General features: G+C 41.6%; 1 long non-coding RNA gene across 1 annotated transcript in view; it reads left to right on the top strand.

Moving 5' to 3' along the window:
- Positions 1 to 2,100, top strand: part of LOC102557478 (uncharacterized) — a 61,128-nt gene extending 59,028 nt beyond the window's left edge. Inside the window, exon 6 of the long non-coding RNA XR_005505936.2 lies at positions 1,119 to 2,100. This is a non-coding gene — a long non-coding RNA (uncharacterized LOC102557478). The remainder of the gene's footprint in view (positions 1 to 1,118) is intronic.
- Positions 2,101 to 12,645: the final 10,545 nt, after the last annotated feature.

Genomic DNA, 12,645 nt, shown 5'->3' with positions numbered 1-12,645 from the left:
CTGGTTCTAAATCCCACCTTTGGTTTGGTGTGGGCGTGGGGATAAACTGCTAGGAAAACATTTTGTCAACAGTTTCCCCGAGCATCTCTACCTACCTGTGTGATTCTTCCCTCTGTCCTCTCAGATCCCAGCTTCTGCCTGTGTGGGTGGACATACTTTAAGAGGGCTGAGAGAATTGGAACCACCTTCTTCATTCCTCATAAGCAAAGCATTTCTGTAGGGGTTCAATCTGTTTTTAAAGTCTTGAAGAAGAGAAGGTTCTACAAAACCCCTCAGGAAACCTTTTCTCAGATACAATTCTTTGTGTCTGACCTAAGGCCTCCACGCTGCGTGTCAGTCACCTCCCTGAACCTGGCTCTCTGTGTCTGGGAAACAAAGCACTGGCTTACTCCAGAAGGAAGTTATTTGGATAAACTAATGAACGGTTACCAAGGCTCTGAAAGTGTAAATTACGGCATAAATACTTAATGTCTATATAAATACCTTCACTTCTGCCTGAGGGGGGCCAGGCTCTGTGAATGATTTCAACCTTATGGAGTACCTGAATTACAAAGACAAAGCCTGCTCTAAGTGAGGATGAAGTGATTCTTGCCTCCATTACGTGTACTATTGTTGTAAAGGTTTTTCTAAAATAGAAACATGGGTAAATTTTAGAGCAATAAGAATTTCATGATTCCTTCAGATTGTAAGCTCTTTCAATCTGATCTGTGTTTAATACGTGCTTTTAGAAAGTATGTAATTCTCAAGCATTATTGGTGTGGAGAAATTACATGCAAGTGCTTTCTTGTGGGGAATGAAGGGATGGGCTAATATCAACACTACATTTTCTGTGATTTCTGTTTACCTCCCTCTTCTATTTTTAGTGTATTGTTTCCTTCCTTCCTTCCTTCCTTCCTTCCTTCCTTCCTTCCTTCCTCCCTCCCTCCCTCCCTCCCTCCCTCCCTCCCTCCCTCCCTCCCTCTCTCTCTCTCTCTCTCTCTTTCTTTCTTTCTTTCTTTCTTTCTTTCTTTCTTTCTTTCTTTCTTTCTTTCTGTGTCTATGCTTGTGCATGTATGTCTAGAGGGCAGAGATTGACATAGGGTGTTTTCTTTAGTCATTCCTCTTATTTTTTGAGACAGAGTCTCTCCCTGGACTTGAAGCGGACTGGTTGGCCAAGATGCATTGGTAAGTAAGCTCCAGAGATCTGCTTATTTCTACACGGCCTCACTCCCAGCATAAGGGTTACAAGCCCAAGTCATTGCGCCTGACTTTTACATTGTTCTGGGGTCTGAATACAGGTCCTCACAGCAGCGCAGTGAGCACACCATCCACTGAACATCTCTGTAGCTCATGTTCTCATTTCAAAATGAAGTAGATATTTGGAATGTGCCTCACCAAGCTTTATTTTAATACTGACAAGTTGGGGAAGGTTTTGGAGATTGTGTGGGTAAGAGTTTTTTTTTTTCTTTTTAATGTTATTTTTGTCCAGACTTTTTGCAGATGAGGGCCAAACCTACAAAAGAACATGTCACATAGACTGCTAGAAGTAGCCCAACCCTCCATGTCTGCCTCTTGATATCCTTTCCCTGGAGTGATAGTCACTCAAGAAACAGAGATAAGGGAAAAATTCCAGAGTCAGAGAAAGGAAAGTGAATAGAGATAAGAAGGGGGCGGGGCTACCAGGAGGGCGGATCTCCCCATCTTCCCTCCCCTATCCCCCAGGCATCTTGGGGCTTCTCATCAAGCTTTTATCATTGGCAGAGAAACTGGAGAGGGGGCGTGGTGGTTGGCTTTCTCAGAAGTTGATCCCTGTAGTTCTTCACACATACCTTCAACTTCTGTGGGAGAAGTGTTCACACAGCGTACAGAATTGCTCTACTCTCCTGTCCTTTATCTCTACTGCTGTTGTGCCTCAAGTTCTCTCATCCAAGATGGTGGGGAGGCTAAATTGAGTGGGCTGATGCAGCTTGCAATCAGATGAACCCTGCACTGTTTTCAGGAACTGTGGTGGAGAGCTGTCTTGTAATTATTCTGAACATGACATTTTCAGATTTGATTAACCTCATGTGGTCAGTGGATAAGCTTTATGATGAAGGTTATTGGCTTTAAAAAAAATCAACAACGGACCCTGCTCTATGTCGTATTTTTAGGAGATTTGAAAAATAACACGGGTAGCAAAAATGCTGACCATAGCATAGCCAGAGACTTGACTTAGGCTCCTAAATACAGTGTATAAAACGCTTTGCTATATTTACTGTATAGAGATATTAATTCAGGTTTATATGGATGTATTTTGCACATAGGTATCCGTGTGTGTGTGTGTGTGTGTGTGTGTGTGTGTGTGCGTGCATATTTTCAACTTAAAATGTCATCTAATTGTTTAACTAAAGATACTCAGTTTCCACTTGGTCACCGATCCTATTCTTAGACTCTGTAAACACAATACATCCAGAATTATAGATTATTTAATATGGTGCTGGATTTCAGTTCAAACCTAAAGCTTAAAGATTTAATTTTCTGTTGGCCCTAATGAAATAACCAAAGCATCAGCTCCCTGTGGGGGGATATGAAAAGCAGTGTCTGGAGACCCACTAAAACATTTGCAGACCTCCTTGCTTTTCTGTTTTTAATGTGATAAAAATTTGTACAAATAACAAAGGAAGAATGTCATGGTAACGAAAACATTTCCTATACATGTATTTTAGAGGGATGCGAAATCAAAGGTCTTCAAAGAATTACTAGGGCTCTTTCTAGGAGGTTATTGACAAATATGTAGTTTGTCTCTGGAGTTTGTGCCTCTTTCACAGATTGGTGTATTTGTGATCCCACCGGCAGAATAAGTGTCTGTAATTCATTTCTCCTTGTTAACTAGTGTGCCTTTGTGTGCAGGATGATTGGCAGCAAACTCGGCTGAGTCCCAACGGATGAGCTTGTTAGCAAAACCCTAGCATCCCATCTCTAATAAAGCTTATCAGCGGTACATTTTGTCCTATCTATTAGCCTCTCTGTTTCTTTTTTTGTGAAAAGCTGAGTGTCCCTTTGAAGCAATGACAAATAAGCCCCTGAACTGAAGTGCTAGGCTGCCTTACGGACAGCTGGATAGTAAATGTCACACCGTGGAGAGAATGCCTATTATCAGAGTGAGCCATTTGTTCCCAGCCTTTCAGTATCTTAATGTAATACAAAATTGCTAAATCAAGCCCCATGTCTGTGACAGAACATAATTAATGAGAAAGCAGGAGCCAATTCAACACTCTTTATTGGGACCTAATTGGCTCAGGCAACAGAGTTGTCACTCAACAAGAGACTTCCTTTAAAGCAATTTTGTTCTTGGTTGTATTACAGAGCCTATTAAATTGTCCCCTCCTTGATCACACAAAGAAGTATCTGCATGCAATAATTAGCTTTTCCAGGGGGAATTTTTTTTAACTCATGCAATACCAGATCATTTTTAAACTGTCTGCAAAAGCCCTGCAGCCAGGGGATGCGCTGCCACGCTGAGCAGCACTGCAGGCTGCTTTCCATTCTGCATAGCACCAGGGATCTGTGCTGCAGAAAGCTGAAAGGCAGCCCAAGCAAGAGAAAAACGTGCTCAGCGGTGGGGGATGGGAGCGTGAGGAGCCGGTGGGCCCAGGAAATCACTTTGATGGGTAATCGTAGCTCACTTCACAATCTACTCTTATAAGGGACAAAGTGGAATGCTTATTTGTATATATTTAAATTTGGGTTTTTTTTCCCCTAGAGCCAATTCACTCTGTAATCAGAATTAGCCGAGGGATGGCAGGAGGTGGAGGTTCAGGACACAGGGAAGTCTGAAGGGTCTCTGATATATTAATGCACTCGGCTGCATCTTGGAGATTCTTCGGGGCATACTGTTTAAAAGTCAGCACAAACACTGAATGCTGTGTGGTTATTTACTGCAATCTAAAAATGTACTCTGGAGATTTACGGGCTCCCCTCCCCCTCATTTAATAAATCTCAAGAAAAATGTATTCTGGGGGGTATGCACACCATTGTTTTAAAACTGTTTTCTTGCTGTCACAACAGACTTCAACTAAATCTGCGCCTTGTCTTGGTGGGCTTTGGGCAGTATGACCTGCAGTGAATGATGGCCACAGAGAACAGTACTTAGGGTTTACACAGACATTTGCTGAGATCTGGGCAAAAAGGACCCAAATCAGAGGTAAAGCAGATGGAAAGTTGTAGGAAACACACATTAAAACATACAAATTAGGCAATCGCAAGTATGAATTTGGGGGAAAAAACCCTGCAACAGTTGATATTAGAAATGATTAAAGGCTGGTTTAAGTGACGACACTGTGAGCAGTCTGAATCAAAGGCATATATATGAAATGGCTGTCAGGTTCTCCCTTCTGTGCCTTCAGAAACTGCAAAGACTACAGTGTGCAAGGCAGCAGCTTTTGGCTGGATTTAGAGAGCTGTTACTTGTCCCAGTGAGGAGATGCCAGCTATTAGGACAGGGAGAAGGCAAACCTCTCAAACGGGAGGAGAGAGAGGCTTCCACAGAGCTGCAGGGTGCAGGGAAATCTCGGGATCTGCCCCAATCCCTGCTGCGGCAGACTGGCCTGGTGCGGTCCTCCTCGGACTTGCTGCTGTTTGCAGGCATCTTCGCTGTCGCAGTTGCCATAATTGACTTCAGTCACACAGAAAAAACTTTCTTAGCTTTCCAGCCTCTCTCCAACCCACCCTTACAGTCGGAGCAAAAGCAGACTCATGTATGCACGGTGTTTGAAAAAATATCCGTTATTATTCCATACTGCAAGAGAAAAATAAAACTAACAGCACAATATATTACTCAATAATGTCCTTTCCCAGGTGACTCCTGAGTCTCAGGGAAGCACATTCTCAACGAAGATTTATTAGTCTGGTCGGGAATGCACCATGATAACAAGAGCTGCCAGAATCTAATTTGCTTTAATTAATCATTTGCTTCATAACACGGCGATTCTTCCCCCTCCCCCTCCTTCCTTTTAACTGTCTAGATTATTTTAAAACATTAGATATTGCTCTGTGGATGGCTGATGAAACTGAAATTGAATGCTGTAAAAGTTAGATTAAAAATTCATTTAACAGTATAAACATTTCAGAGTGCAGGATGTTGCCGATTAGGTCAAGTGCGTATGGAGCAATAAAACAGTCGTCGAGCTGAGGGAAAATACATTGTCAGAGGGCACTCAAACAGCTGAATTTAGTCTAATTTAAATGTTATAGGAGACTTAAAAAAACCCGCTAGCTAGGAATCCCGTTATAATTACTCTGTATTTGAGTAACACCGACGGCTAGGAAGTCGGAACCATAATCAGTCACATTTATTAGTGTCATGGTACAAACAAGCAGTAGTTTGGATTGGAATGAGTCATGGCCTTGGTGGAGAATAGAGGCTGAGTTAAAGGCCATAGTGCCTACCCCTCTTAGGAGAATGGAGTGTCTCGGATTTCCAGGAGAGCCAAGACATGAGATATTTATCACGCTCTTCTGGGCAGTACCGGACAGGAGTGTTTTCTCTTCCACCCTCAGGGCTGGCCTGGGCAGATGCCAGCGACACTGGGTGGGAGAGAGCGCTGCAGTTAGTGGAGGCGCTGGCCTTCTCGCCACAAGGAGGCGCTCGCGGACATCTCGCTGGCTGAGCCACTCAGGCTGAAAGCTGGATGGAGGAACTAGGAAAGCTTTTCCAAGGACCTGAAGGGGAACACTGTAGTAGCTTGTTGCTGAAGTCGGCCGATGGAACGCTTTTGTGCGCTTAGCTCTTGGGAGCTGGGATGGGAAAAACATTTGTCTGATTTAGGAACCAAACAAAACGTGTGTGCTTAGAGACCTTGGAGTTTATTTCATAATACTATAAGGGAAATGCCCTGACTTACAGTGGTATGAGCCTAGAGCACAGAGGGACTATGTGTTTGCCATTATAATTAAGCACCCTGTGCTATGCTGTCCGTACATATGGTACCCCATCTCTGGTATCAATTCCGGTAGGACATGGAGTGTCCACGTGCTTTTCTCCCTACTGTAGTGACATTGGTTACCACTCTCAGCCTCAGAAGGCTTGGCTATCCTATAAAATACGTGTGAGATTGATGCCTCAGATGATCTAGTAGGGCTATTTGTTGCAAAATATTTTGCAGTTTGGTTACTGGCCAACTTTTAATAAGCATATACGAAATTAAATAAGTATTTTACAAAGAAGCAGACATGTGTGTGGGTGCTGAACATTTTTTTTCTTAAGTGGGTTTTCTGTCTGCTTTAAGAATCAGTTGTAGAACCGCACAAGAAAATTATCGTTATAGTATACAGTCTCAAGTCTCCCCATCTCCACCCCCACTTTTTTTGTCAGGTCAAATATAAATAACCTTCTCTGGGATAGTGAATTCGATACCCAATTCATTACAATTTCATGAACTTAAGGTGTTGTTGGTGAATCACAGTTCATTGACGAGATTCAAAGGTAACTCCCCAAACAATTTCCAAATGGCAGTAGTCAAGGACTGTGCCCTTCCTCACTGTTATTCTGAATTGAACTTTAATATTTCCTGTTTTACTCCAAGATGTCATTAGAAATACATTCCAGTGGAGTTGTCAGAGCAAAATATAACTCTAGTGGGATTGTAAAATGAGAGGGTGGGGGAATCTCAGTTTCTACCCACAAGGAAGTTTCAGGAAGAGAGAACTATCTAGCTTTGAATTTTGAAAGGGAGCTTTGACAGCTCCCACCTCATCCAGAATGGAAAGCCTTGTAAACTCATGGGTAACACCCAGTATTCTGCATTTTTCTTTCAGTTTCCCAATAAGTCAGCAATACGCATCTTCACAAGAGCGTCGCAGCGAGTCCTGTGCTAAGAAGCAAGGCAGAATCAAAGGGAACTGGATGTTCTTGAAGTTTTGCCATTCAAATCAAAGTGAGCAGAAAGAAACGTGCTGCCATTCCTGTGGCTTGGAATTTCTTAACATTCACGGTGGGGGTGGGGTGAGTAACACCTGAGTCCCACAGGGAGGACTGTAATCAAGGAAGCTCTGAGCAGTGTTCGAGGGTCTTTACATCCCCTCCATCTCTCTGCAATGTGCACTTGCAGAATTGGCTAAATGAGCCACCATACTCTGGTCAATCTGAATAGGCTTGTAAGAGGCTCAGTTTGATTTAATGGCCACCCATGGACTTCCACACGAGGAAAGGAATGTCATGCTTGGGCTGAATAAAGCTGTAGAAATTCAACCACTCCATTTGGCATTGTAGCTGTATTTTAATGTCCTCTTCAGAATTCTCAGTTATAGGAACATCTCGGCAATCAGACTAGCATAAAAAGGCCTGTTTATAATAAATTGGTCAGCCTCTTATGTGCCTATCTTTCCTGATGGGATAGTGAACGACGGGATTGTTCCATATAAACTAGGCAGCACGATTTTCAGTGTGACTAGTCGTGTCTCTTCATTTGTATAAGTGATTGATTTAGGATTTTATCTCTGTTTTCAGTCTTTGTTTTCATGTTATCTCATAATTGTCCCGGGGATGGGGGAGGCAAACAGATTCTGCCCATGAAGTGCAGGTCTTTGGGAGACGTTTCAATATGATATAGTTTGTGAAGAGGTCAGGAAATGAAAACAAGACAGTCTTGTCTTTTGTCATCCTTTCTTTCAGGAGGCCGATGTGATCATTGTGAGCTGTTAGGTCCTGGACAGGAAATGGTGGCAGAGGTGGAAGTGTGCCATTGGTTTCTATGAATATTCGAAGGTGGAATACTAACACTGCCTTGTTAGTACATAATGGTCACCCAGTGCACACTGCCTTGTTAGTACATAATGGTCACCCAGTGCAAAGGGCCCTAGACCTTTGGAATCATTCAAAGTTTTCATTAGAGAACCAGCGGTCTGTTCAACTTGCCCTGGTGTAGCTCAGTGTTGAAATTGCATATTATAGGTTGTGCTGCTGTAAATAAAGGGCATTTTGTTATGCCCACACTCAGCTGCCTTTCCTACTGTGATTTCTTTCCCAGATCCTGCTGTGACCTATTGTCACAAACAAGGCTTTATTGGTGAGCTTCCTTTCAAGGGAGCTTGGTGTCTGTCCAGAAGACAAAAACACCAGTTATATAGAAAGAGGACAAAGTCTTTTAGGGACAGAATGACTTGGGATCTTAGCTACAGACTTCAGATAATTCGTAAATGTCAATGGGGAAGAAGCAGGCAACTGGGACACCCAGTCTTGAAGGTGACATACATACCAGGATGCTTGAGCGGAAAAGGACAAAATGTGACCTCTGGATTGATTTTGTAGATACCCTTCTTCTCCATGCTCAGGGGTGGGTTTTTTTCAATGAAAATCAACTCTTTGGCAATGTTTACACCTTTGTTTGTTTTGGAGGATTCTACAAGCGTGGCTAAGGTCAGAAATATCAGTGAGATTATTTAAAAAGAATAATAGTCATTTAGTTTCCCTTTCATTTCTCAGTGCTTCTTCTTCCCACAAATCTCTTCCTGAGATCCAGATATGACCACGTTGTCGTGCAGATGAGGGCACTGCTCTCTAAGATGCTCTTCTCCATCATCAGTTATTGGCCGGAAACCTCGTGTTCCGGTACTGAGACTATCAACAAGTGTTCATTAAGACAACCACAACATCCCACTTCAGGCTAATCCGCCATGGCCATCATTTATAAACATCGTTTTTAATGCTACTTACATTTTGAAAAGTAGGAAATAAGGCCTCAGTAGCTTAATATGCAGATACATCAATCCTAGGCCCTATTCTGTAAAGAATGGTGCAACCAATGTCTAGTGTTTTCCAAAACAACAAAAGATCTTACTCCCAAGATATTCAGTCCTGCTACAAATTCTAATGATAGACAAACCTTCTTTTCTCAGTCTACTATCAGTGGAAAGCACTTCACTAAGCTTCTAGCACTTTTTTCCCAGAGCTGAAATGTATTTGTCAGAACTCTGTTCTGTCTAGGAGAACTTGGCATGCTCGGTTCTATCCAGCTATGTTTAACAAAGAATATAGACTTTAGGATCTGCCTTTTCTTCTTTGGAGCTGTAAGAGTTCTTTAATTGAAGCCTAAGACTTTTCTATTAACCTGTGAAATAAACAAGGACTGAGAAATTAAACATGGATTAGAGGTATGGCTCAATTACCCAGCATGTGCTTAACACATAGACAACCTAAGTTTTGATACCAGGATAGATGGAAGCAAGCAGGGAAGGAAGGAAAGAAGGGAGGAAGGAAGGAAGAAGATTTTGACCAACATAGCAAGCTTCTGTACCTTAGAGAACACATACATAACCACACATGCTCATACTTACACATGTCAAAGAAAGCAAAACCAATGGCCATTGACTTCAGTTTTATTCATTCCGAGACCCAGTTCTAATTGTAATGTTCACAGGACTGTAGAGCTGACGTGATACCTGAGAGAGGCCCGAGACTGTGTTTGTAGCACATTACTTGGACTGAATGATAATTGAGACCCATTGTGGCTGAACACTTTATGAGTTTGTTTAATTTGTCACAGTAAATAAAGCTTTTATGATGCAAGTTAATTAGCTCTCTTGTGTTACTGCACATCAAATGTAATTAACAACAAACTGCCAGTGTGGGGTTGCCCTTATGGAACATGGTAACAGGGGAAAAAAACGTAACTGGGTTGGATTAACTGAACGATCCACTGTTGACTCCATCACCCTTTGCCTGCTTCAGATAGAGCAGAATCTGGGTGGCGGTGGGAGGAATTGCCAGGCCTCAAACAAAAAAAATCAGCTGTTTAATAAGGTTTCAAAAAAAAATCTAATGTATTATGACAGACTCACATTTGCCACCACATTAAGTAAATTTTCTACCACTGTTCAGAGATCTCTTCGTCCTCCTTGGCCGGCATTGCCTGTGTGCCGAGCTCAGCTTGTGTCTTTCATTTCCAGTCATTTACCTTTATTTTGCTTTGACACGTCTTCTCCAGTATGATACGTGCCACTATAGCAGAGGCAGAAGGAGTGCTATTAAATAATGACTAAGAGGGAATGCGTCTGAATGGGCAGAAGATCACTGAAGGAGGTGTATTAGAAGGCCAGGCTCCCAGTTCCAACATGGGTTTATAGTTTGAGAAAAGAAAATGCTCTGTATTATTTTCTCCTATTTTTTTCCCTAAGAAGAATTAAGAAGGGGATAACTATGATGATATAGACTAATTTTTGATCATGGGATCAGAAGAAAGGAAAGCAGAACAGATCCTTGAAAGGCCACTTTGAGAGACTCCAAGTGTCTGCTACTTAGGTTGTAAATACTGGGAGAAAACAACAACATAGATGAAGAAGAATAAGCATATACAGGAGCACAACTTCACTAGAAGAATAAGTCCGTATCGCCCTCTGCCATCCTTACCTTCTTCACAGGGAAGGGGGGCTCAAGGCCACTGTTTCTAAGTAGTTGCACTTCTGTAGGGAATGCCATGAAGAGAGATTGAGGAATGAATGGAAGATGTGGTTTTTAAATCCCGACTCTAATCACTTACAGTGGCTTACTGTCTCCTGGACTGTTTCCTCATAGAACCCGGCTCACATTGATAATTTTATGAAGTCTTCTATCTCTAAAACTCCCCAGTCCCTTAATATTTTTCACATTGCCAGAAAGTTCTGGTCTCATCTTTTCCTACCACTCTTGGCCCTGTTCTCAGCTTTGGCAATAGAGGACGGGTAAGGTTAGCTACTCAGACTTTATGGGAGGTGTATTTGAGTGACAGCCAGCTTCACTCAGTCATTCAGTAGATATTTACTGTGTGCTTTATAAACCGGGTTTTGAGAACCTGGAGGTGAAATTATCTGAGTAATCCTTCAGATATGTAACTGGAAATCATGAGTTTAGAAACAGCTAGATCAATAAATTTGATCTCTTCGGTAGCGTTGCTTTAAAATGTTCGTATGTCTTATATATAGTTGGGCTATTCTTGGGTTTTTCTTCCCAGGCACTACACAGTCAATATAGGGAAAAGAAAAGCAGACCTGAGCTGAGGCAGAGGGCCAGACCGTGTCTTGTCTCTTGGGTTAGAACGTTTCATCTTGACACAGCTTCTTCTCTAGTTCACAGGAACACAGGTGTTACTTTCTTTGGTCAGTTAGATGGTTCACTGAGAAGGATTACGTCACTTATTCGATTTACCTTTACTCCCTCAAAAATATCATTTTTATTAATTACAAGAGCCGATTGCAGGTCATTCTCAGGAGTTAAACGTCACAGAAATTCATGATAAAAGAAAAATTTAAATATCAACTTATTTTACTTCCTATAGATATGTGCTACTAATATTTTTGGTTTATATTATTTTTCTCTGTCCTTTTTAATATAAATACATCATTTTGTTTTCCTCACATATGGGCAATAATACGATTTTGTTAATGAGTCTGTTGCCATGAGAACAAGTTCCTGAGATAACCAACTTATAAAGCACAAAGATTTGTTTGAACTCCGTTTCGGCTGTTCCAGCCTCTAATTGATTGGTGTTATGGCTTTGGGCTCAAGGGAGGCAGAGCGACATGGCAGAGTGAATCTGCTTTCTTTATGGTCAGGTGGAGCAAAAGTACACGGAGAGGTGAAAACTATGAAAAAGAGTAAAGAAGGATGGGGCTTCTTTCTGTCTCCCTCTGTGTCACTAGATTTCATCTCTTAAAGGTCCTTCTGCCTTGCAGTGGTCCAACCCTGAGGACAAAGTCTCTTCTGAGCATGTACAGGTCTTTGGGTGGGGGCACATTTAGCATCCAAATCAAAATAGCAGCATACATAATACCCATCATGAAATTAATGCTGAGGGAGCTTGACTTTTTTCATAGTATATCTTGGTTCCCCATGTAATTGATCTGATTATTTTAATGACTATTATACTTCATTTGAATAGACATAATTTTGTTTAGCCAATTCCTTGATTGGTAGATAATTGAGGTTTTTTTCATATATTTTGCTATCATAAATAATATAGGGTACTAATTTTTTAGAACTAGTATTTTAATCATTACAAGGAGCAAGTCATAGTCATCCATGTGAGGTGCCAGGAACCCTCTAGATACCTTAGATGTGCCATTTCATGGAGAAGCTTTGATCTCGAGTAGTTATATGAGGACTGGAAATCATGCATCCACTCGCACTTCAGTCCAAGCCTGTGATCTTGGAGCTATGTCTGCACACACTCAGCAAGTCTTTCTGAGCACGTATTTTTATACTTGTGTTAATTTATACATAAATCATACTCATAAAGTTACCAGACCATAGGATATGGTCTGTTTAGATGGGTGTTTTTAATTTTAGAAATTTTAATATATTTTTACGTGTATGGGTGTCCACCTGCATGTATGTCTATGTACTATATGCATGTCTGATGCCCATGGAGTCCAGAGAAGGTATAAGAGGCCTCAGTTCCCCTGGAACTGGAGTTACAGACAGTAATGAGCTGCACTGTGGGCCTTGGGAATTGAACCAGGATCCTTGGAAAGAGCTGAGGTATATCTTCAACCTCAAAACATGCATTTTGAAGTTGAACAGAAAGTTTTTGACTATTTTGTTGGTGGTGTTGTCAATTAGCACTCTAGGTTATAAAATACGTGGATATTTGTTACTTCATATTCTTGCCTGTCTTGTAAATCATCATTCCCTCACCGTTTCATTGGTAACATTTT

This window comes from Rattus norvegicus, chromosome 6 (genome assembly GCF_036323735.1).
Source record: "Rattus norvegicus strain BN/NHsdMcwi chromosome 6, GRCr8, whole genome shotgun sequence".
Lineage (NCBI taxonomy): Eukaryota > Metazoa > Chordata > Mammalia > Rodentia > Muridae > Rattus > Rattus norvegicus.
This window is presented reverse-complemented; position numbering and strand designations above follow the sequence as displayed.